We start from the raw sequence: 23,172 nt of genomic DNA on the forward strand, positions 1-23,172 counted from the left end.
GGTTCTAATGCTGGCTCTGTCACTTGTCTGCTGTGTGACCTTAGGCATGTCAATGAAGGTCTCCGGTCCTCAGTTGCTTCATCTGTAAAATGGAGATTAAGACATGAGCCCCTTGTGGGACATGAAGTGTGCCCAACCCCATTAACTTGTATCTACTCCAGCACTTAGTATAATGCTCTGTACACAGTAAGCATTCAATAAATACAATTGAATGACTGAGTGATTGATTGATCAGTGTATATAAGTGCTGTAGGCCTAGGAGTGGGGTGAATATCAAGAGGTTAAAGATTTCAGATCTAAGCACATTCGGCTTGATTCTTTTGACCATCTATCCTGCTCTTGTGATTTTGCTCAGGTTGGAGGAAAGGATCATCAATGGTATTTATTCATTCAGTCGCATTTATGGAGCGCTTACTGTGTGTAGAGTCCTGTACTAAGCATTTGGGTTAATAAGGTTTAACAGAGTCGGTAAACACATCCCCTGCCCACAGAGAGCCCATCGCCTATTTCTCCCATTTCTGTTTCCTCATCTCTTTGATTTCCCATCTCTCTGCCTCTGGCTTGTTTCCCCCGCCTTCTCCTCTTTCCCCTGTCTCTCAGTCGTTCTGATTCCCCCATCTCCCCAGTTCCTCTGTCTCTGTCTCCTTCTGTCTGCGCCTCGTTCTGTCTCTACCCCACATGAAAGCCACTCTGCAGAAGATTTTCTCTAGCAACTTCATTTCCGGGACAAACTGACCCTCTCTCTTGCTGGGGTAATAGGAGTATGGAGGGATCCACTTGAGAGAAGCAGCGTGGCCTGGCGAAGAGCCTGAGCCTGGGGGGCAGAGGACCTGAGTTTTAAATCTGCCTCTGCTACTTGTCTGCTGTGTGACCCTGGGCGACTCATCACTTCTCTGTGCCTCCATTCCCTCATCTGCAAAATGGGGATTCAGTATCTGTCCTCCTTCCTACTTAGACTGTGATCCCCATGTGGGACAAGAACTGTGGCCAATCTGATGATCTTGAATATACCCCAGTGCTTAGTAAAGAGCTTGGCACATAGTAAGGTATTAGCTAATGCCATTATTACTATACTAATGGAAGACTCTAGTTTTACTGGTCTACAGGTCAGAGCTTTCCTAAGGCCCTTCCTCCCTCAACCTTCCTCATCCCTCTATCCCCTCTCATTTTTTAAAAATAGTATTTCTTAAATAATTACTAGGTGCCAGGCACTGTACTAAGTGCTGGGATAGACACGCTCTAATCAGGCTGGACACAATCTCCATGTCACAGATGAAGTAACTGAAGCCCAGAGAAGTGAAGTGATTTGCCCAAGGTCACAGAGCAGACAAGGGGTGGAGCCAGAATTAGAACCCAGATCGTCTGACTCTCAGGTCCATGCTCTTCCCACTAGGCCAAACTGCTATTCTTTCCCAACGTTTAGCACACTGCTTGGGCCATAGGAAGTAATTAATAAATGCTCAGGTCACGTGGTCTTAGCCGCTACTACCTGGCTTCTGGACTTTTCCACCAAATGGCCCTCTGATTCCTCCAGGATCCTGCTAACCCCCAGTCACAACACCCGGGACCCTCGGTTTCTTTTTTTAATGGCATTTGTTAAGTGTTTACTATGTGCCAGGGACTGTAGTAAGCATTCGGGTACTATTCTAAGCCTTCCCTGCCTGAACCTTCCCCTCCTCTTCTCCTACTCCCTTCTGCACTGCTCATACTTGCTCCTTCATTCATCCTCCCTCCCTTCCCCACAGTAAGTATATGTATATGTATATATTTGTTATTTGTAGTAATGTCTGCCTCCCCCTCTAGACAGTCAGCTCATTGTGGGCAGTGAATGATAAAGAGTTGTTTAATAAATACCAGTGTGTGATTCTTTTCATCATTTAATTTGGCACACTCCTTTGGCGAAAGAGACAAAGATGAGACATGAAATGGTAGAAGAGATATTTACAACACGTGGCTAATTGAAGGTCTAATGAACCAGGGAGAGAGAGTGGGAGTGGAATTTCACGGCCATAATTTATTGGTTTAAATTGATGTCTGTGTCCCCCTCTAGATTGAAAACTCATTGCAGGCAGGGAATGTGTCTGTTACATTGTTCTATTGTACTCTCTTAGGCGCTTAATACAGTGCTCTGCCTTCCATAAGTGCTCAATAAATACTACTGATGGCTGATGGATGTGATGAGGGAGGGTGGAAGAGGGCAGAGCTGAAAGGGACGGGATCAGAGGCCCAGAATGGGGACTGATTTAGGATTGATGTGCCCCATCTCACTCAACTAGGGTTCTACCGGAGACCCAGGATGGACGTGAAGGGATCGGCCTCTCTTCCTCTGCATTCAGGAGGCGCTGCCCTCGGCCTCCCCCGGAGACAGAGACTGGCTTTCTGATCGACCAAGCTCAGTCCCTCGGGACCGCCAATGGAAGGGAGTTCGGGAGCCGAAGAGAAAGAAGGGATGTGACAGATTTGGGAGCCCATGTGGGAAATCATCCCGGGACAAACAGTGCCCTCTCGGGAACACCCGTGGTGTCACGTGTTGGAGGGGAGGAGCAGCATTTGAACCCTCACTTTCGACTATCCAACTCTACTAGACCGGGCCCAGGGTTCTCGCCCGAAGGTACCCCGTTAAACGATTCCCCTGTCGGCCCAGGAGCCGGTCTTTGGTGTACCAATCCGGCCTTAGCAGGACCACGTAGACCTTGAACCCAAAGATGCAGCCGAGGAACCCGGCGCTAGAGGCCAGGATGGAGAAGACCTCCACGGCAACCATGGCCTTGCCCCTGGCGCTCAGGTAGGTGGGCAGGAAGGAGACCCAGGAGCTGCAGAACACCAGCATGCTGAACGTGATGAACATGGCCTCGTTGAAGTTGTCCGGCAGCTTCCACGCCAGGAAGACCATCATGAGGCTGACCAGGACAGGAGCTCCATGTAGCCCAGGACACAGTAGAAGGCGACAGCAGAGACCTCGTTGCATTGGACGACAATGACCAAGGCCTCAGACATGTTAGGGAACGGGGTTCGAGGGCTTACAGCCAGACTGTGCAGATGCCCAGTTGGACCAGGGAGAAGACCCAGATGTTGGAGGAAGGAGCCCTGGGCACCAGCCACGTCCTCACCATACTCCCCGGCCCCGTGGCCCTGAAGTCCAGGACCACGGTGACCGTCTTGGCCAACATGGTTGAAACGGCCACAGAGAAGGCGACTCTGAAGGCCGTCTGTCTCAGGAGGCAAGTGGCCGGGCCAGGCGGCCGACGAAGGTCAAGGAGGAAAGCAAACAGCACAGGAAGGCAGTGAGGAGGGCGTAACTGAGACCGCGTTTATTAGCTTTCACTATGGGGGTATCCCGATGGCGGATGAAGACCCCCGAAACCGGGGCAGTGAGGAGAGAGAGAGACAGAAGGCTGAGGATGCCAGAACCATTCCTAGAGGCTCCTCATAGGAAAGGAAGACCACGGCTCCTGGGACACACTGATCTCCTTGAGGATTTGGAAACTCATCTTCAGGGCACCTGAGCACTGATCCATATCTGAAAAGAGTAAATAGGATTTCCCACCTTGCCTGGGATGAGGCATGAAGTTCTGGTCCCTGGGCGACGCACGTTCTGGGAACAGATTCAAAGGAATGCAGAGAGGAGTAATCAGGAGACTCAGATGGAGAATCTGCTTTCAAAGGACTTTTTTTAAAGTGGCACTTTCGAAGTGCTTAGTACGTGAGCGGTGCTGTTCTAAGTACCAGAGTAGATAAAAGGTAATCAGGTTGGACAGTATTCTTGTCCTACATGGGCCTCACAGTCTTAGTCCTCATTTTACAGATGAGGTAATTGAGGCACAGAGGAGGAAAGTAACTTGCCCACAGTCATGCAGCAGAAAAGTGGCAGAGCGGGGATTAGAACCCAGGTCTTTGGGACTCCCAGGCCCGAGCTTTTGGCACTAGGCCTCGTCCCACCCCCTAAACAGCCTGTTCACATCCTCCCCGGCCACCTCACAGCTGCCACTTTGGCCAGCTGGAACGTGTCTACAGACTCTGCTGTATGGTACTCTCCCAAAGGCTTAGTCCAGGGTTCTGCACACAATCAGCACCCAATAAATACCTTTGATTGGAATGACGAGTTCCTTAAGGGCAGGGAACGTACTTACGAACTATTATATTATACTCTTCCAAGCACTCAGTACAGTGCCTTGCACATAGTAAGCGCTCAGTTAATTACCACTGATTGATCAACTGTGGGCTAGGAACGTGTCTACCAACTCTGCTGCATTGTACTCTCTCAAGTGCTTAGAACAGTGCTTCACACATGGAAGGTGTTCAATCAATTCCACTGATTGATTGATTGATGACAGAGGAATGAGGGAAGCCTGCCGAATTGCTAAGGCTGTGGACCAGGCACAGAATCCAACTTCAAAGAGAGAGTAGGGCGAGGAGGAGGTCGGGGGAACCTAACTGTCCCATGGCCCCCACCTCCTGCCTGGCCTAGTGGACTGAGCTGGGAAAGGGGAGTCAGAAGGACTTGGGTTCTAATCCCGGCTCAGCCACTTTTCTGTTGGGTGTATTGGGCTAGTCACTTTACTTCTCTTGGCCTCATTTACCTCATCTGTAAAATGGGGATGAAGACTGAGAGCCCCATTTGGGGCAGCATAGCCTAGTTGATAGAGCACAGGCCTGGGAGTCAGAAGATCATGGGTTTTAGTTTCAGCTCTGCCCCATGTCTGCCATGCAACCTTGGGCAAGTCAAGTCACTTCTCTGTGCCTCAGTTACTTCAGTTAGTTGGTAAAATGGGGACTGTGACTGGGAGCCCCACATGGGACAGAGTCTGTGTCCACCTGATTTCTCCACCCCAGCATTTAGTATAGTGCATGACACGTAGTTAGTGATTAACAAATACAACTTTTACTATTATTATTATTACAACATGAACTGTAGCCAATCTCATTAGCTTGAATCTACCCTGCTGCTTAGAACAGTGCCTGGCACACACCGAGCATTCAGCAAAAACCATAAAAAAAATCTCCAGGCATCTTGGTGTCTCTGTCGGAGACTGAGGCTCAGATAATAGTAACTGTGGTATTTATTAAGCACTTAAAAAATATCAAACACTCTACTAAGACCTGGGGTAGATACATGATAGTTAGGTCCCAAATGGGGCTTGCAGCCTAAGCAAGAGGGAGAATAGGGATTGAACCTCCAGTTTGGCAGAAGAAGGAACTGAAGCTCAGAGAAGTAGTGGAAAAGTGGCGGAGCTGAGATTAGAACCCAGGTCGTTCTGACGTGCAGGCCTGGGCACTATCATCTAGGCCCTGCTGCTTCTCTAGACACCTGGTAAACACTTAACAAATAGTACAATCATTGTTGTTATTATCATGATTATTTCTCACTCTCAGTATGCTCGCCTGGACTGTCCCCGCCAGCCCACTGCCATTAGATGGGGAAACACGATTCTTGGTGAACACCTACCAGTTTGATTGCTGATCTCTCCCTTGGCGCACAGTGCGCAGTCGTAGCAGCAAATGACTTTCACTTCCCGAGCTGTGTTCCTGAATCCCGGCTGGCATGGAGTGGGGGGGGGAAGGAGTCTGTGCGAGGAGGGGAAGAGGGAGAGAGGCAGTGTATGGAGACTTTCTGCCCTGCTATGTAGGGACATGACCGGGGCGCGGGGGGGGGGGGGGCGGAGGAAGACAGGAAATGATGTAGAAATCCCAGGGCATCATTCTGCTCCCTACAAAGGGGAGGGAGAAAGCGAGTTCCTACAAAGGGAAGGGAGAAAGTCAGTTCATTCGGAGTTTTGGACAGTCTTCATCATTTGTGGGACATTTGAGTGTCTACCATGTACAGAGACCTGCACTGAGCACTTAAAGAGCAATCAGTCAATAAATCGATTATCAATGAAATTTACTGAGCACTTACTATGTGCAAAGCACCGTATTAAGTGCTTGGGAGAGTAACTTGCAACAGAGTTGGTAGACACGTTCCCTGCACAAAATGAGCTTACAGTCTAGAGGGTTTAAAATAAAAAATAAATTTTGATATATAACACATGGATATGTACATATGTGATAGGGAATTAAGTCTATCTGAATCCTCTATAAATTGACAATCAAAGGTCCACAGCCAAAATGACGGCAGAAATGCATCCTGTGGGTATTTCCAGGGGTTCAGGGTTCATTTGACATCCCAGAAACCCAGAATCCCCTTCCTGTGGATTGAAAATGACAAGGAGCCTTGGAAATAGGTGTTATTTTTGATATAGGAATTGGTTGTAAAATCCCAGTCGGTTGTGGTGACCCAAACCTTAGCCAGAAAGGGGAAGTTATGCAGATTAAAAACAAATAACAGTAAAGCATATGTATCCCCATAGGCAGCGATCACATTCACCGTTGATGAAATAATTTGTTTATAGTAAGAGACAAGTCTGTACATGTTTTCAGTAAAGTATTCATGGATATTTTCAACATAAGCCATGCATATGCCATCCTTGGTCATCTCCTTTAGGATCGTAGTGAATATCTGCCCTCTAAAGTCTTGGGTGACCAGGAAGCCGATCCAGACCCAATGAAAACGTCTCAATGAGATGGATCATGCTCGAGCACAGTTCTGAGGACCTCACAGAGATCTGATAGAGAGATGGGAAATGAGCCTTATCTGTGAGAGTAGGTTCTTCTGGGCCGTAACAGATCTACAAGGGAGACAGATCAAGGGGAAGAGGGTACTCTGGAGTGGACAGAGGAACAGGCACACATCATCACTCTGTGTTCCCAACATCAATCAATCTACGGTATTTGCTAAGCACTTGCCAGGGGTAGAGCCCTGTACTATGCACTTGGGGGAGTACAACAGAGCTGAGAGACAAGCACCCTTCCTACAGAGGGCTTACAGTCTATAGGGGGTCAGCCTATTACCATTCTGGGAAATGCACCAGTGCATCTCAAGGACTTTGGCTCCTTAGGGAATTTCCTGGGCTCGGAATGCTTAGTGCAGTGGCTGGCACTTAGTAAATACTAAACTAATACCGTGAAACGGCAATGACGACAACAACATCAAACTAATGCTGGTCTGTCCCTTGCTAGTGGGACTCCTTACCTGGGGGAGGTTATAGAGTCCCAGCAGCCAGGAACCAGTCGTGGTCACTCCGGAGGTCATCCCTCCTATGACAGCCAGCAATTTGTCCCGTTGCTCCATCTCGAAGCTGTAGCTGGAGACCTTACCGGCTCTCCTCGAGAACAGAGCCATGGAGCTCTCGGCACGGAACATCACGAGGAAGTGGACGTCCAAGAGGTAGAAACACAGGGAGATACTGGGTAACAGGCTGGTGTCCTTGTTGATCTCCTCCACGGCAATCACCAGGGCCAGGAGATGCTAGTAGTGGTTGGTGAAGTATCTGTAATGGGAAGGACAGTAGACAGCAGACACATTGGAGTGTAGAGGAAAGAGCTCAGATCTGGGAGTCAGAAGGACTGCCCCACCACTTGCCGGCTGGGTGACCCTGGATAAGTTACTACACTTCTCCGTGCCCCAGTTGTGTCATCGGTGAAATGTGGATTAAGACTGTGAGCCTCGTGTGGGACATGGACTGTGTTCAACCTGATTAGTCTGACTCTACTCCAGTGATAAGTACAGTGCCTGGCACCTAGGAAGCGCTTTACAAGTATCAATGGAAAAAAAAGTGTCTTGATTCATCATTCATTCATTCATTCATTCATTCAATAGTATTTATTGAGCGCTTACTATGTGCAGAGCACTGTACTAAGCGCTTGGAATGTACAAGTCGGCAACAGATACAGTTCCTGCCCTTCGAAGGGCTTACAGTCTAATAGGGGGAGACAGGCAGACAAGAACAATGGCAATAAATAGAGTCAAGGGGAAGAACATCTCATAAAAACAATGGCAAATAAATAGAATAAGGGTGATGTACATCTCATTAAACAAAATAAGCAAAATAAATAGGGTGATGAAGATATATACAGTTGAGCGGATGAGTATAGTACTGAGGGGGTGGGACGGGAGAGGGGGAGGAGGAGAGGGAAAGGGGGGAGAAGAGGGTTTAGCTGCGGAGAGGTGAAGGGGGGGTAGAGGGAGCAGCGGGAAAAAGGGGGGAGTTCAGTCTGGGAAGGCCTCTTGGAGGAAGTGAGCTTTAAGTAGGGATTTGAAGAGGGGAAGAGAATTAGATTGACGGAGGTGAGGAGGTAGGGCATTCCAGGAACGCGGGAGGACGTGGCCCAGGGGTCGACGGCGGGATAGGCGAGACAGAGGGACGGCGAGGAGGTGGGCGGCAGAGGAGCGGAGTGTGCGGTGTGGGCAATAGAAAGAGAGAAGGGAGGAGAGGTGTGAAGGGGCAAGGTGATGGAGAGCCTTGAAGCCTAGAGTGAGGAGTTTTTGTTTTGAGCGGAGGTTGATAGGCAACCACTGGAGGTGTTTAAGAAGGGGAGTGACATGCTCAGAACGTTTCTGCAGGAAGATGAGCCGGGCAGCGGAGTGAAGAATAGACTGGAGCGGGGCGAGAAAGGAGGAAGGGAGATCAGAGAGAAAGCTGACACAGTAGTCTAGCCGGGATATAACAAGAGCCTGTAACAGTAAGGTAGCTGTTTGGGTGGAGAGGAAAGGGAGGATCTTGACGATACTGTAAAGGTGAAACCGGCAGGTCTTGGTAACGGATCGGATGTGTAGGGTGAACGAGAGAGACGAGTCAAAGATGACACCGAGGTTGCGGGCCTGAGAGACGGGAAGGATGGTCGTACCATTCACAGTGATAAGAAGTCTGGGAGAGGACCGGGCTTTGGAAGGAATATGAGGAGCTCAGTCTCGCTCATGTTGAGTTTTAGGTGGCCGGCAGACATCCAGGTGGAAACGTCCTGGAGGCAGGAGGAGATGAGAGCCTGAAGGGAGGGGGAGAGGACAGGGGCAGAGATGTAGATCTGCGTGTCATCTGCATAGAGATGGTAGTCAAAGCCGTGAGAGCGAATGCGTTCACCAAGGGAGTGAGTGTAAATGGAGAACAGAAGAGGGCCAAGAACTGACTCCTGAGGAACTCCAACAGTTAAAGAATGGGAGGGGGAGGAGGTGCCTGCGAAGGAGACCGAGAATGACCGGCCAGAGAGATAAGGGGAGACCCAGGAGAGGACGGAGTCCGTGAAGCCAAGGTGAGATAAGGTGTGGAGGAGGAGGGGATGGTCGACAGTGTCAAAGGCAGCTGCAAGGTCAAGGAGGATTAGAATGGAGTAGGAGCCATTGGATTTGGCAAGAAGGATGTCATGGGTGAGACTGACTCGGTAGAGTGGAGGGGACGGAAGCCAGATTGGAGGGGCTCCAGGAGAGAATGGGAGTTAAGGAATTCTAAGCAGCGAGTGTAGACGACTCGTTCTAGGATTTTGGAAAGGAAGGGTAGTAGGGAGATAGGGCGATAACTGGAAGGGAAAGTGGGGTCGAGAGAGAGTTTTTTTTAGGAGGCATCATCAGGAGGCAGAGGGACAGGGTTGGGGAGAAGAAAACTCCCAGGGTGCTAAAAGGGAAATGAGAAGTGAGTCCCAACCTTCCCCGTATCGCTGAGAGGCAACGCCGGAATGGTACCACCAACTAATCTAGGTGGGTGAATCAGTCAATCGGAGATTTTGATTAAGCACTTTCTGTGTGCAGAGCACTGTACTAAACGCTTGGGAGAGGGCAATATAGAACAGTCCTGATGGAAGAGGCTGTGGGTGTGGTCTGGGGTCTGCTTGATGCCAGAAGTGACGTTGGGAGGAAATGCAGTCAGGGAAAGCAATAGAGAAAGACCGACAGAATATATCATGACAACAGATACTGACTCACGGACCAATCAGTCAGTGAGATTTTTTGAGGACTCACTGTGTGCAGAGCACTGTACTAAACACTTGGGAGAGTACAATAAGACAGAGTTGGTAGAATTGTTCCCTGCGCACAACGAGGTTATAGTCTAGAGGAGCAGAGAAAGTTAAGGAGGGAATTGATAGTTTTGAAATCTCCTTCTGATTCCAACAAATTCTCCGGACTCTATGAGTCCTCTGGACTGTAAACTTCTTGTGGGCATGGAACGTATCTCCAAACTCTGTAATATTGTACTCTCCCAACCACTTAGTACAGTGCTGTGCACTTGGTTATTAATCAATCCATTGGAGGTATTTATTGAGGACTTACTATGTGCAGAGACACTAAATTAAGCACTTCTCCTCTGCTGCTCACCTCCTCACTGTTCCCCGTTCAAGCCTGTCTGTCCCGCCGTCGACCTTTGGCCCACGTCCTACTGTTGTCCTGGAATGCCCTCTCTTCTCACCTCCGCCAAACTAGCTCTCTTCCCCTCTTCAAATCCCTACTGAGAGCTCACCTCCTCCAAGAAACCTTCCCAGACTGAGCTTCCCCTTTTCCCTCTGTTCCCTCCCTGCTGCCCCTCCACCCTCTGCTCCTTCCCTCCTTCACCTCCCCTCAGCTAAGCCCCCTTTCCCTCTGCTTCTCTCCCTCTCCCTTATCCTCCCCTCAGCACTGTGCTCATTTGTATATATTTTTATCACCTTGTTTATTTTGTTAATGAGGTGTACATCCCCTTAATTCTATTTATCGTGATTATGTTGTCTTGTTTTTGTCTGTCTGTCTCCCCCAATTAGACTGTAAGCCCCTCATTGGGCAGGGATTGTCTCTATCTGTTGCCGAATTGAATATTCCAAGCGCTTAGTACAGTGCTCTGCACATAGTAAGCGCTCAAAAATACTAATGAATGAATGAAAATGCTTATGGGCAGGAAAAGGGCCTACCACCTCATGCCCACCACCTCACTTGCATTGTGCTTTGCCAAGCGCTTAGTACATTCCTCTGCCACCCGGTTAGTGATCAGTAAGTACCATTGAAGACTGATTGAGTTTTCCTGAACTGTTACCACTGGGGCTCTGCACCTTAGCCCCTGTCTGTAGGCATCAATGCCATCCGTGACCCAGCACTCGTGCCCGCTGCCCTTCTTTTCTCACCCAACCAATGATGCCACCTCCCCATCTGCTCCCACCAGCGCTACCTCCCAGGTAGCACAGACACTTACTCCGTGGGTGTGGCACTGATTGATGGCGGTTCCGTGAAGTTCTCAAAGATAGTGAAATGACCCGGAATCAAATCAAGACAGATGAGTCCTCCGATCACCACATCTCGATCCTGGTAGTAGCCACTGGAATAGTTTCTCTCCAAGGTGCAGGGACGGTAGACGATCACGCACTGGACCCCACAGAGGTGGGAGAACAGGATAGTCCACAGAAGATTAAGCCTCATGGCCACTACCCTAAAACACAAAGAAGAAACTACTTACTAGACAGACCGGTTTATCCAGAGGCAGACAGGTTCAGATGAGAGAGCTGCTCAGCTTTTCGGGTGCCCTTGAGGATTAATTCCACACAGCGGTGCAGCGCTCGGATGGAGACGGTCCTCGCACCAGGACGGTGGAAAGAGCGGACAAGGGGGCATATTTATAGGGATGCTTTGGTCCGAGGCAAGAGTTATTGGTTCCACCTGATGATCTTTGTCTTCAGTGGCGTAAGTGACCTGACAGTCCTCTTCTTTCACACTATCCTGGTCCCTACCCCACTCCCAGAGAGGGTTTGATCACAATCACTTGGTAATAACAGTCTTGTTTGCTGCACCTGCGTACTCACAATCGCTGGACGAACAACTCTTGGCAATATGAATCCAAACCTCTTTTGTACTGTACTCCCTCAGCCCTAAGTACAGAGCTCTTCACGGAAAGAGCATTCAATAACTACCAGTGATTGACCGTAAGCCTCTTTAGGGCAGGGAAAATGTCTACCAACTCTTGTATATTTATCTCCCAGGAGCTTAATACAATGTTCAGCATACACTAAGCACTCAATGAATACCCCTGGTTCATACTGGGCAGGGAACATGCCTATCAACTCTCTTATGTTGGATTCTCCCAGATGCTTTCGTGCAGTGCTGTGCACATAGTAAGCGTTAAACAAATACCCTGGATTGATCGTGGGCAGGGAATGTGTCTACCAAGTCAACAGTACTGGACTCTCCCATGTCCTCACTAAACTGCTCTCCGCACAATAAGCTCTCAGTAAGTACCATTGATTGAATGATGTTTAGAACATCGAGAAGGAACCTAGGACACTGCGAATTCATCGAACCCCGGTCTCTAAAAGGGGCCAGACACTTCTTTAAACACAAAATCCCATAGTGTCCTCAGGCTGTGTGACCCTTTGCCAACAAGCCCTCGTGCTCTCTGGAGTACCTCCAGTGTCGGGGACAAAGAAGTGTGGCCTAGTGGCCTTAGTGTGGCCTTAGAGAAGCAGCGTGGCTCAGTGGAAAGAGCACGGGCTTGGGAGTCAGAGGTCATGAGTTCGAATCCCAGCTCTGCCACTTGTCAGCTGTGTGACTGTGGGCAAGTCACTTCACTTCTCTGTGCCTCAGTTACCTCATCTGTAAAATGGGGATTAACTGTGAGCCTCACGTGGGACAACCTGATGACCCTGTATCTCCCCCAGCGCTTAGAACAGTGCTCGGCACATAGTAAGCGCTTAACAAACACCAGCATTATTATTATTAGTGGAAAGAGCACGAGCCTGTTCATCAGAGAACCTAATAGTAATCATCAACTAGTCCCTACCCCAGCATTAAGGACAGTGCTTGAGATATAGTAAGCGCTTCACCAATACCATTATAAAAGGGGGATTTAAGGAAGACTGAGCAGATTTGTGTGGTGACGGAGTTCGAGCAAGGAGAAACAGGAAAGAGGAGCTTTGAGAAGGGGGTGCAGTTAAAGGGTGAGCTTGGGAGGAATGAAGAGTACAAGCTGGAGACTTGCTAACTTTTTTTTACTTTCATACTGTGTATCTCCCCCCACCCCCGCCACCACCACCCCGTGTACCCAGTGTTAGCACAGTTTTCTGCACCAGATGCACTTAATATCTAGTACTACTGGAAGCAGCGTGGCCTAGTGGTGAGAGCATAATAATAATGTTGGTATTTATTAAGCGCTTACTATGTGCAGAGCACTGTTCTAAGCGCTGGGGTATACAAGGTAATTAGGTTGTCCTACATGAGACTCACAAGCTTAATCCCCATTTTGCAGATGAGGTAACTGAGGCACAGAAAAGTTAAGTGACTTGCCCACAGTCACACAGTTGACAAGTGGCAGAGCTGGAATTCGAACCCATGACCTCTGACTCCCAATTCCGTGCTCTTTCCACTGTGCCACGCTGCTTGGGAGTCAGAGGACCAGGGTACTAATCCGCCTTCACCACTCAGCTGCTGTATGACTATGCAAAACTCACTGCACTTCCTTGTTTCCCAGTTACCTTCTCTGTAATATGGGGATTAAGACTGTGGGCGCGCCCTATGTGGCACAGGGACTGTGTCTAACCCGATTACCTTGTATCTATCCCAGTGCTCAGAATGGTGTTTGGCACATAGTAAGCACCTAACAAATACCATTGTTATTACTACTACTACTACTAATAATGACAATTGTGACATTTCTTGAGCACTTTCCGTGTGCAGGGCACTGTACTAAACTCTTGGGAGGTTCTCGATAGAACCTCCTTCTCCATGAAGTCACGGGCCCTTCAAGCCCAGGGAATGCTGGGTCCCTGGCCCTTGGGATTGGTTGCATGGGAGTCACTGGTGACGATCGATTCTCCCACAGAGAAAGATAGACAGCACGGTTGCTGAGTCCTCAGCTTCAAGGACCTCCGTGCCCGAATTGATTGGGATGCCAGCCTCTGCTAAGTGACACCTGTCCTCTTTGTCTCTTCTTGTCTTATTTTCACAGTGCTCATCACACAGCACACACATTCCCTGCCTGCAATGATCTTACTGCCTAGAGAATGAGCTTACAATTCCATTAGTAGTGTAATGGTACCATTACTATTACTATCTCTACTCTGATCATTCTTCCCTCTGATTCAGTCATTCAAACAAGGGACTCTCTACCTCCCCTTCCTCCTGTCCCCTTTAAGATCTTGAGTAGGATTTATTAATTAATTAATTCATTCATTCAATAGTATTTATTGAGCGCTTACTATGTGCAGAGCACTGTACTAAGCGCTTGGGATGAACAAGTCGGCAACAGATAGAGACAGTCCCTGCCGTTTGACGGGCTTACAGTCTAATCGGGGGAGACGGACAGACGAGAACAATGGCAATAAACAGCGTCAAGGGGAAGAACATCTCGTAAAAACCGATGGCAACTAAATAGAATCGAGGCGATGTACAATTCATTAACAAAATAAATAGGGTAACGAAAATATATACAGTTGAGCGGACGAGTACAGTGCTGTGGGGATGGGAAGGGAGAGGTGGAGGAGCAGAGGGAAAAGGGGAAAATGAGGCTTTAGCTGCGGAGAGGTAAAGCGGGGGATGGCAGAGGGAGTAGAGGGGGAAGAGGAGCTCAGTCTGGGAACGCCTCTTGGAGGAGGTGATTTTTAAGTAGGGTTTTGAAGAGGGAAAGAGAATCAGTTTGGCGGAGGTGAGGAGGGAGGGCGTTCCAGGACCGCGGGAGGACGTGACCCAGGGGTCGACGGCGGGATAGGCGAGACCGAGGGACGGTGAGGAGGTGGGCGGCAGAGGAGCGGAGCGTGCGGGGTGGGCGGTAGAAAGAGAGAAGGGAGGAGAGGTAGGAAGGGGCAAGGTGATGGAGAGCCTTGAAGCCTAGAGTGAGGAGTTTTTGTTTGGAGCGGAGGTCGATAGGCAACCACTGGAGTTGTTTAAGAAGGGGAGTGACATGCCCAGATCGTTTCTGCAGGAAGATGAGCCGGGCAGCGGAGTGAAGAATAGACCGGAGCGGGGCGAGAGAGGAGGAAGGGAGGTCAGAGAGAAGGCTGACACAGTAGTCTAGCCGGGATATAACGAGAGCCCGTAATAGTAAGGTAGCCGTCTGGGTGGAGAGGAAAGGGCGGATCTTGGCGATATTGTAGAGGTGAAACCGGCAGGTCTTGGTAACGGATAGGATGTGTGGGGTGAACGAGAGGGACGAGTCAAGGATGACACCGAGATTGCGCGCCTGAGAGACGGGAAGGATGGTCGTGCCATCCACGGTGATAGAGAAGTCTGGGAGAGGACCGGGTTTGGGAGGGAAGATGAGGAGCTCAGTGTTGCTCATGTTGAGTTTTAGGTGGCGGGCCGACATCCAGGTGGAGACGTCCCGGAGGCAGGAGGAGATGCGAGCCTGAAGGGAGGGGGAGAGGACAGGGGCGGAGATGTAGATCTGCGTGTCATCTGCGTAGAGATGGTAGTCAAAGCCGTGAGAGCGGATGAGTTCACCGAGGGAGTGAGTGTAAATGGAGAACAGAAGAGGGCCAAGAACTGACCCTTGAGGAACTCCAACAGTGAAAGGATGGGAGGGGGAGGAGGCTCCAGCGAAGGAGACCGAGAATGATCGGCCAGAGAGGTAAGAGGAGAACCAGGAGAGGACAGAGTCCGTGAAGCCAAGGTGAGATAAGGTTTGGAGGAGGAGGGGATGGTCGACAGTGTCAAAAGCAGCAGAGAGGTCAAGGAGGATCAGAATGGAGTAGGAGCCATTGGATTTGGCAAGAAGGAGGTCATGGGTGACCTTAGAGAGAGCAGTCTCGGTAGAGTGGAGGGGACGGAAGCCAGATTGGAGGGGGTCTAGGAGAGAATGGGAGTTAAGGAATTCTAGGCATCGATTGTAGACGACTCGTTCTAGGATTTTGGAAAGGAAGGGTAGTAGGGAGATAGGACGATAACTGGAGGGGGAAGTGGGGTCAAGAGTGGGTTTTTTTAGGATGAGGGAGACGTGGGCATGTTTGAAGGCAGAGGGGAAGGAGCCCTTGGAGATTGAGTGGTTAAAAATAGAAGTTAAGGAAGGGAGGAGGGCAGGGGCGATGGTTTTAAGAAGGTGAGAGGGAATGGGGTCCGAGGCGCAGGTGGAGGGGGTGGCACTTGCGAGGAGGGAGGAGATCTCCTCTGAGGATACTGCAGGGAAGGATGGGAAAGTAGGGGAGGGGGTTGGTGGGGGGGGAGGGGAGAGGCGGAGGGGTGACTTTGGGGAGCTCAGACCTGATCGTGTTGATTTTCGTGAGGAAATAGGTGGCCAGATCATTGGGGGTGAGAGATGGGGGAGGGGGAGGAACAGGGGGCCTAAGGAGAGAGTTAAAGGTCCGGAACAATCGGCGGGGGTGACGGGCATGGGTGTCGATGAGGGAGGAGAAGAAGCTTTGCCTGGCGGAGGAGAGGGCAGAGTTAAGGCAGGAAAAGATAAATTTGAAGTGTGTGAGGTCGGCTTGGTGCTTGGACTTTCGCCAGCAGCGCTCAGCAGCTCGAGCATAGGAGCGTAGGAGGCGGACGGAGGAGGTGATCCAGGGCTGTGGGTTAGTGGGGCGAGAGCGGCGGAGGGAAAGGGGGGGCGAGAGAGTCGAGATGAGTAGAGAGGGTGGAGTTGAGAGCGGAGACCTGATCGTCGAGAGTGGGAAGAGAGGACAGGGCGGCAAGGTGACTGGGGAACAACTGTTACAGTCTTTGCCCCACCAACAAATTGGAGACTATCGGGTCCATGGTGCCAGGAAGCATATCTAGTCGGGCTGTGTGATTTTTTGAAAGCTTGAAGAGATATCGTGGGATCGTTACCTTTGACTCCTTCAAAGGGGCCTTGGACGACCTCATCGACGCCGTCATTGCCCTCTTCCCGGCACCTCCACACCTCCTTTTACTTCTTCCTCAAGCACCTGTCCATCCTTAACCTCTGCCTCATCTCCGTCACCCTCCCCAAATCCATCCTCAGTGCCCTGAGCGATCGTCTCCTTCTTGAGCTGCATTTCCCAAGTGTTGTCCTTCGTGATATTTGGTGCTGCGAACAGGGCCTTCCTCACGGTGATGTCCTATGACTACTATGTGTCCACCTGCCGCCCCCAGCTCTATGACATCATCATTAACCGAAGAGCCTGTGGTAAGATGGTGACCACCTCCTGGCTCACCAGTGGCCTCTACACCCTGATGGAAATGGCTGCCACCTTCTCCTCCCACTTCTGCTGTCCTTGTGTCATCCACCAGTTCTTCTGTGATGTTCCCCAGTTGCTCAAACTCATGTTCCCGGGAGAGGCCCGGCCCGACGTCTGTACTCTGGTAGCGTGAGTCACTTTGGCTCCGGGCTACTTCATATCCATCCTTCTGTCTTATGTCCACATCTTCTTGGCCCTGCTGAGGATGTGATCCAGCGAGGACAGGACCAAAGCCTTCTCCATCTGCCTGCTCCACCTCACTGTCATGACGTCATTCGTTGCTATCGGCACTTGCTACCCCCAACCCATTTCTGACTCCCTGGACCTGCTGGTGTCAGTGTTCTACCCTTGGTGCTCACTACCCTAAACCCCCTCAGCGTGCCTCAGTGGAAAGAGTCAGAGGTCGTGCGTTCTAATCCCAGCTCCACCACTTGTCAGCTATGTGACTTTGGGCAAGTCACTTCACTTTTCTGTGCCTCAGTTTCCTCATCTGCAAAATGGGGATTAAGACTGTGAGCCTAAAGTGGGACAACATAATTACCTTGTATCTATCCCAGTGCTTAGAACAATGCTTGGCACATATTAAGCGCTTAAGAAATACCATCATCATCATTATTATTACAGCCCGAGGAACCATCAAGGCTTTCCTGAGGAGAATGATTGCGGGGAAATGCCCCTAAAATGGCGGTAGGACCTCTTTCTCCATGAAGTCACAGGTCCTTCAAGCCCAGGGAACGTTGGGTCCCTGTCCCTAGGGATCGGTCCCATGGGAGTAACTGGTGACGATCAATTCTCCCACAGAGAAAGATAGACAGCACGGTTGCTGAGTCCTCAGCTTCAAGAGCCACCGTGCCCAAATCGATTGGGATGCCAGCCTCTGCTAAGTGACACCTGCCCTCTTTGTCTCTTCCTGTTTCATTTTCAGAGTGCTCAGCACACAGTAAGCACTCAATAAATACAATTCATTGAGTGAGTGATGGACAATAAAACAAGGGAGGGAAGCTAGGCTAGGGTGGGAAACTGTAAAAGTTACATGTGGAGGAGTGGAGAGAGGCTAAAAGAGAAACAAATAACTAACAAAAGCATACTAAGGAATGCTTTTGTCATGAGTGAGAGCAAATTGCAGTCGAGCAAATAGGACAAAGGTCTCTCAAAGCTCCCCCATCAAAAAGTGACTTCGACTAGACACATCACATGACCCAACATACACACCCTAAAAACAAGGTCTGTCGCCCATAGCTCCATCCTCAAGAAGTGACCTCAACTGGACAAGTAACATGCCCCAACATACAAACCACTAAAGGGAAGACTTATCCATAGCTCCACCCTCAAGAGATGACTTTGACAGGACTTGGAATGGGGTTTACCCTACAAACTAGAAGAGGGATGACCATTATCTAAAGCGTAGCGTGGTCTAGTGGATAGAGCACGGGCCTAGGAGTCAGAAGGACCAGGGTTCTAATGCTGGCTCCGCCTCTTTCTGCTGGGTGACCTTGGGTATGTCGCTTAACTTCTCTGGGCCTCAGCTCCTTCATCTGTAAAGTGGGAATTATGATTGTGAGCCCCATGTGGGACAGGGACTGTGCCCAATAGGATTAGGTGGTATGCACCCCAACACTTAATATAGTGCCGGGCACCTAGTAAGCGCTTAGCAAGAACCATAAAAAAGAGAGAGAAAACGAGTGTGTCAAGCGTGCACTAAAGGCATAATAATGTTGGTATTTGTTAAGCGCTTACTATGTGCCGAGCACTGTTCTAAGCGCTGGGGTAGACATAGGGGAATCAGCTTGTCCCACGTGGGGCTCACAGTCTTAATCCCATTTTACAGATGAGGGAACGGAGGCACAGAGTAGTTAAGTGACTTGCCCACAGTCACACAGCCGACAAGTGGCAGAGCTGGGATTCGAACTCATGAGCCCTGACTCCAAAGCCCGTGCTCTTTCCACTGAGCCACGCTGCTTCTCCACCCTCCTGCTGGAGCTGGGCCTTGAAACGGAGTTGGAATCCCCTAAAACCTGCAGGACTCGCCAATGAAATGGGTAGATCTCTCCAGGGGTAACTCGGAGGGGTCAATTAGAACGAGATCATGAAGGGGAGACTTCTAGACTCATTCTGGGGGGTCCCGCGACTTGGAGATCAGGGAAAGGAGCCAGAGATTTCCCAAGTAGAGTGTCTGAGCGACTAAATGTTAAGTGATCCACTCAGCTGCACATATTCTAATCACTCCCTGAGGGAGGGGAGAAAGAGATGAGGCCACTGATAAAGGCTGCCTCAGCCTTGTCCTCCGTGAGAGTGACCACGGGCGAGCTGCCATTCACTGCCTGGAAAATCAGAGATGGGTGAGTAGGATCGAGCCTTCTCTCTGTCGATTGGATTCCAGGGTTCGAAGTTACTCTGCTCAGAGGGAATTTCTGACTTTAATTGGGACTCAGAACCATTCCCCTCGCTCTTCCATCTCCCTATTCCTCAGGCCTTCAGAGCAGCCTTCCATCACCTTCCATCTGAGGTTTCTAAACTGTAAATCCATCAATCTATCGATGGTATTTATTAAGGGCTTACTCTGTGCAGAGCAGCAAACTAATCGGCTGGGAGAGTACAGTACAACAGAGTTAGCAAGCAGGTTCTCTGCCCACAAGGATCTTATAATCTATGGCATTTACATGCTATTGTCTTGTAGTCTACTGCATTCTTCCAAGTGCCTAACACAGTGTTCTGCACCCACTAAGGACTTGAAACCTTTTTTTTTTTAAAAAAAAAAGTTTTTGTTAAGTGATGAGAGTTGTTTCAGTTAAACCCTGTCAAGGGCCTGGAGGAAAGAACATGCCCCTGGGAATTGAGAGACCCTGGAAAAACAATAATAATGATAATAGTTGTGGAATTTGTTAAGTGCTTACTATATGCCAGACCCTGTTCTAAGAGCTGGGGTAGATAATATAATAATAATTTGGTATTTGTTAAATGCTTACTATGTGCCAAGCACTCTTCTAACTGCAGGATAGATACAAGGTAATCAGGTTGTACCACTTGGGGCTCACAGTTTTAATCCCCATTTTCCAGATGAGGTAACTGAGGCACAGAGAAGTAAAGTGACTTGTCCAAGGTCAGACAGCTAATAAGTGCCAGAGCTGGGATTAGAGCCCATGACCTCTGACTCCCAAGCCCGGGCTCTTTCCACTGAGCCATACTGCTTCTCTACACAAGCTAATCATATTGGACGCGGTCCCTGTCCCACATGGGACTTATTGGGAAGCAGCATCGATGAGGTGGACAGAGCACGGGCCTGGGAGTCAGTAGGTGATGGGTTCTAATCCCAGCTCTGCCACTGTTCTGCTGTGCGACCTTGGGCAAGACACCTCACTTCTCTGTACCTCAGTTACCTCATCTATAAAATGGGGATTGAGTTTGTGAGCCTCACGTGGGGCAGGGACTGTGTCCGACCTGATTAGCTGGTATCCCCACCAGTGCTTAAGACAGTGCTTGGGACATAGTAAGCTCATGACAAGTACCATTTGTCATTATTATTATTATTATCATCATTATTATTATCATTAATCCCCATTTTACAGATGAGGTAACTGAGGCTCCATTTCACTTCTCTGAGAAGTGAAATGACTTGCCCAAGGTCACATAGCAGGCAAATGGAGGAGCCAGAATTAGAACCCAGATTTGCTGACTCCCAGGACCAAGCTCTTTTCACAAGGTCACACTGCTTCAAGTTCTCCCTTTGACTCAGACTGTGAGCCCCATGTGGGGCAGGGGCTTTATCTGATCTGATTGAATTGATTCTACCCCAGGGCTTAGAACAGAGAAGCAGCAGCATGGCCCAGTGGGTAGTGCACAGGCCTAGGAGTCAGAAGGCCATGGGTTCTAATCCTGACTTTACCACTTGTCTGTGTGACCTTGGGCAAATTACTTCAACTTCTCTATGCCTCAGTTACCTTGCCTGTAAAATGGAGATTGAGACTGTGAGCCCCATGTGGGACAGGGACTCTATCCAATCTGATATCCTTCCCAGCACTTAGAATTATACCTGGGCCACAGTAAGTGCTTAGCATATACCACAGATACTATTATTATTATTAATAAGAGTGTTTGACACCTAGTAAGTGCATAACAGATCCCACTGAAACAAATCAATACCATTGATTGATTGATGGATACACTAGTCTCTGGACCCTGTCGTGTTAGCAAAATCATTTTCTTCATGAACCTCCTTCCCAAGATACTTCTCAGGAGGAGGTCTTCTCTTATTCTAGCTCCCATTTTAAGAAATGAATGCTACCTGGCTTTCTTTTGGGATCATGATTCTGTTACAGATCAGAGTCGAGGTCTTTGTAAATATATTTCTCCTCCTATTTTATGCTCACGTGGTCTCTGCCACTCACAAACTGAACCCGTCCGATTTAGTCCTCTCTCATCTGGTTTTAGCCAACACTATCATCCTTCTCACCTTTGGGAACACGGAGACCCTGTCTGCTTGGGGCCTGAAAATATTCCTGGATGACGCCGGATGCAAAATCCTCATGTACTTGTACCGGTTGGCCCGTGGCCTGTCGATCTGCAGCACCTGCCTCCTGAGAGTCTTTCAGGTTGTAACCATCAGCCCCGGGACCACCCGGTGGGCTCGGATCAAAACCAGGTTACCCAGGCGCATCGTCCTCTCCTCCCCCTTGTCCTGGGGCCTCAATATGCTGATAGAGTTTGATACCTGTTGAACATAACATTCCCTTAGAACAGCAATAGCGTTCACATTATATTGGACCTCAAATATTGCACTAAAGTTAGTGACAATGCGGAAACCACTCTGCTCATCGCCGTAGTTTTCTCCCTTTGTGACCTCATCTTTGTGGGGCCCATGAGCATGGCCAGTGGCTACAAGGTGTTCATCCTGCACAGGCACCACCGGCGGGTCCGACACCTCCATGCGCCCGGACAGTTCATCGGGGCGATGCCCGTAGTCAGAGCTGCCAAAAGAGTGGTCGCCCTGGTCGCACTCTACGTCCTCCTCTACGGGGGGCAGACTATCCTACTCAGCATTATAATGAACACGAGGGAGAATTCTCCTCTTCTGGTGAGCAGCCACACGGCGTTGGGATTCACCTTCTCAGCGGTGAGTCCATTCCTCATTATTTCCAGTGACAGGAGAATGAGGACATTCTGGAAAAAAGACTTTCCTGTTTGCAGGATGGATCCGTAACAGGGGTCCTGTGAAGAGGACCAATCCGCCTACTGAGTTCTCCGGGATGAGTCTCTGCTCTAATCCACACTTCACTCTGCAGCCCGGATCATTTTTCTTCCAAACGTTCAGTCTGGCCTGGAAGGCCCTCCCTCTTCGTGTCTGACTGACGATCACTCTTCCCCCCATTCGAAGTCTTATCAAAGGTGCATCTCCTACAAGAGAACTTCCCCAGTTAGGTCCTATTTCCTCTTCTCCTGCTCTCTTCTGTGTTGCCTTTGCACTCGAGCTGACTCCTCTCTCTCAGCCCATCACTTATGTACATATCCATAATCTATTCATTCACATAAATGTCTATCTCCTCCTCTAGGCTGTAACCTCGCTGTGGGCAGGGATCATGTCTACCACCTCCAGTGTACTGTGCCCTCCAATGCTTAGTGTGGTGCTCTGCACACGGTAAGCGCTCAATATAGACTGATTGATTGATAGGGCCACACGGGGAAGAGATACAAACTTCTCCTGCAGTCAGCTCGACGCTGTCAGTACTTTGTGGGCAGGGAAGGTGTTACCAAGTGCTTAGTATATTGTTCTTCACCCAGTCGGTGTTCGATAAATACTACCGATTGATTGATCCATCTTTTTTTCTACCCATTCCTGTCGATGGGGACCAAGCTGAGATCCCTCCCTTGGAGCCTAAAGATTTCATCCTTCAGAAGGGAAGCCTGTCACCTCCCTCTCATAATGCCTTCTTGACTACCGGTGAACTCGAAGTCCACCCACTCACTGACCAGAGTGAGAAGCAGCTTGGTAGACTGCACTTCCGGGATCAATCACCTAGAACTCCTGAGATTTAGGTTTCTCTAACCAGCACAATTAGGAACTCTGAAGCAGTAAACTGAAAGCGTGAAATTATCTCCAGTAGTAGGATTTTCATTACAAGAAATGAAACTCTAAAAAATGAATCAAGAAAAGAAGTGCCACTTGCTACCTGTACTTCAAGGAGTGGGTTATAACAACCATGCTCTCTAGTGGATATTTAATAA

At 49.4% G+C, this 23,172-nt stretch overlaps 1 long non-coding RNA gene and 1 pseudogene across 2 annotated transcripts; one reads left to right on the forward strand and one right to left on the reverse strand.

Annotated features, from left to right (window-relative positions):
- Nucleotides 1-3,280: 3,280 nt before the first annotated feature.
- LOC100078461 lies at nt 3,281-21,742 on the reverse strand. 2 transcript variants are annotated; one of them, XR_003756668.2, is made up of 5 exons: nt 21,404-21,742; nt 11,028-11,261; nt 7,070-7,367; nt 5,447-5,736; nt 3,281-3,595 (listed from the first exon to the last, which is right to left on the reverse strand). It is a non-coding gene; the product is annotated as an uncharacterized LOC100078461 (long non-coding RNA). The 2 variants fall into 2 exon arrangements; XR_003756669.2 differs by lacking the exon at nt 21,404-21,742 and adding an exon at nt 16,583-17,336.
- ORNANAV1R-PS3137 (vomeronasal 1 receptor ornAnaV1R-ps3137 pseudogene) lies at nt 21,225-22,150 on the forward strand (annotated as a pseudogene).

Source organism: Ornithorhynchus anatinus, unplaced genomic scaffold (genome assembly GCF_004115215.2).
Source record: "Ornithorhynchus anatinus isolate Pmale09 unplaced genomic scaffold, mOrnAna1.pri.v4 scaffold_462_arrow_ctg1, whole genome shotgun sequence".
Classification (NCBI taxonomy): domain Eukaryota; kingdom Metazoa; phylum Chordata; class Mammalia; order Monotremata; family Ornithorhynchidae; genus Ornithorhynchus; species Ornithorhynchus anatinus.